Source organism: Eumetopias jubatus, unplaced genomic scaffold, assembly GCF_037043125.1.
Source record: "Eumetopias jubatus isolate StellerSeaLion01/CBP00866 unplaced genomic scaffold, mEumJub1_p1.0 scaffold_2, whole genome shotgun sequence".
NCBI classification, from domain to species: domain Eukaryota; kingdom Metazoa; phylum Chordata; class Mammalia; order Carnivora; family Otariidae; genus Eumetopias; species Eumetopias jubatus.
Window position 1 is genome coordinate 117,671,232 of NW_028274808.1, and position 2,064 is coordinate 117,673,295.

At 36.9% G+C, this 2,064-nt stretch overlaps 1 non-coding gene across 1 annotated transcript; it reads left to right on the top strand.

Annotated features, from left to right (window-relative positions):
- The first annotated feature begins 1,508 nt into the window (after positions 1-1,508).
- On the top strand, positions 1,509-1,615 carry LOC114199344 (U6 spliceosomal RNA). The gene has a single exon (XR_003607273.1). It is a non-coding gene; the product is annotated as a U6 spliceosomal RNA (small nuclear RNA).
- The last annotated feature ends 449 nt before the right edge of the window (positions 1,616-2,064 follow it).

Consider the following 2,064-nt stretch of genomic DNA (forward strand, 5'->3'; position numbering starts at 1 on the left):
TCATAGAAACCTCCTTGCTATTCCCTAAACATACCAAAAAGTTCTGCACTTGGGCCTTTGCATTTGTTATTTCCTTATCTAAAATGTTCTAGGGGCACCTGGGTGGCAGTCGGTTAAGCGACTGACTCTTGGTTTCAGCTCCAGTGGTGATCTCAGGGTCTTGAGATTGTGCTCTGCATCAGACTCCATGCTAAGCATGCAGTCTGCTTAAGAATCTTTCTCCCTCTCTCTCTCTGCCCCTCCCCCCAAAAATAAATAAACAAATCTTTAAAAAAAATGTTCTTTCTCAGAGCAAGGCCAAATCCTTCATCTGCATCAGAACTCTTCTTAATATAATACGAAGAGAAAAATATTTCAAAGTAAATCTATATAAAATAGTGAGCCACATTAGTATTAACTTTTCAATTTGCCCTGCTTTTTTGCTCTATGTTTTATATACTATATTTTTGTTTGTTTTTGTCTCCAGCCACTAGAATATAAATTCTGTTGTGACAGGAAAACTGTTCTGTTCCATTTTTTTTTAAATTTCCAATATCAAAACAGAGTCTAGTACACTGTATGGAATCTCAGACATCTTAAAATATAGGTATCCAGTTATGAATTAAAATAATATTTCTTCCCTAAGCAATTTGATATCATTTATAAGTGTGGAGTCACACTGTTTTCCCATGCTTTAAAATTGAATTTTCTTAATTCTGTGTAAACAAGGCCTGAGGCTGGAGGAAAATGTGAAAGAATAAGATATTGGGAGAACACTTGCTAAATGTTTCTAAAACTAAGTTCCAGTAACTCCTCTGCCACTTTTTTTTTTACTTCCTCCTTAAAATCTGCCCTATTTTTGTCTGCATACGTTGAATCTGTGGTGCCTTTGTGGTTCTCTCTGAAAGTACACCTCTTTTTTTAATTATTATTGTTATGTTAGTCACCATACATTACATCATTAGTGGTTTTTTTTTTTGTTTAAAGATTGTATTTATTCATTTGAGACACAGAGATACAGATATGAGAGAGATAAGAGAGAGAGAAAGCATGAGCAGGGAGAGAGGCAGAGGGAGAAGCAGGCTCCTAGCTGAGCCAGGAGCCTGATGTGGGGTTCGATCCCAGGACCCTGGGATCATGACCTGAGCCGAACGCAGACACTTAACCATCTGAGCCACCCAGGGGCCCCACATCATTAGTTTTTGATGTAGTGTTCCATGATTCATTGTTTGCATATAACACCCAGTGCTCCATGCATTACATGCCCTCCTTAATACCCATCACCAGGCTAACCCATCCTCCCACCCCCCTTCCCCTCTAGAACCCTCAGTTTCTCTTTTCTACTATTTTTTCTCTTCCATCTTCCCAGATGCCTCTTGCTCCTTCTCTGCATGCATAGCCCTGATCTTATTTATATTTTACAGAAATAGACATGACTCTTCCATGAATGGCATACTCCAATTCATTTCATCATTATATGTTTTTTTTACCTGTTACATCCTTTACCTTGGGAATCAAAAGAAAACACAGTGCTCACTTTGGAAGCACATATACTAAAATTGGAATAGTACAGAGAAGATTAGCATGTCCTCTCTGCAAGGAGGACATGTAAGTTTGTGACACATTCTATATATTTCAAACAAGCATATGAAAAGATGTTCAACATCATACCTCATTAAAGAATTGCAAATTAAAGTAACAGTAAGATTGTTTCAACTACACATACATTAGAATGACTAAAATCCAAAACATTGACAACATCAAATGTTGGCATGGATGTGGAGTAACAGAGAAAACATAACATTCAAAATGGTGGAAATGCAAAATGGTACAACCACTTTGGAAGACTGTTCAGCAGGTTTTAACAAAAATAAATATATTCCTACCATATGATCCAACAATCACACTAATTGGTATTTACCCAAAATGAGTAGAGAACTTATGTCCACACAAAAACCCACACATGGATGTTTATAATAGCTCTATTTATAATTTCCAAAACTTGGAAGCAACCAAGATAGCCTTCAGTAAGTAAATGGGTAAATAAACTGTGGCCCATCCAGACAATGGAATATTATTCAGTGC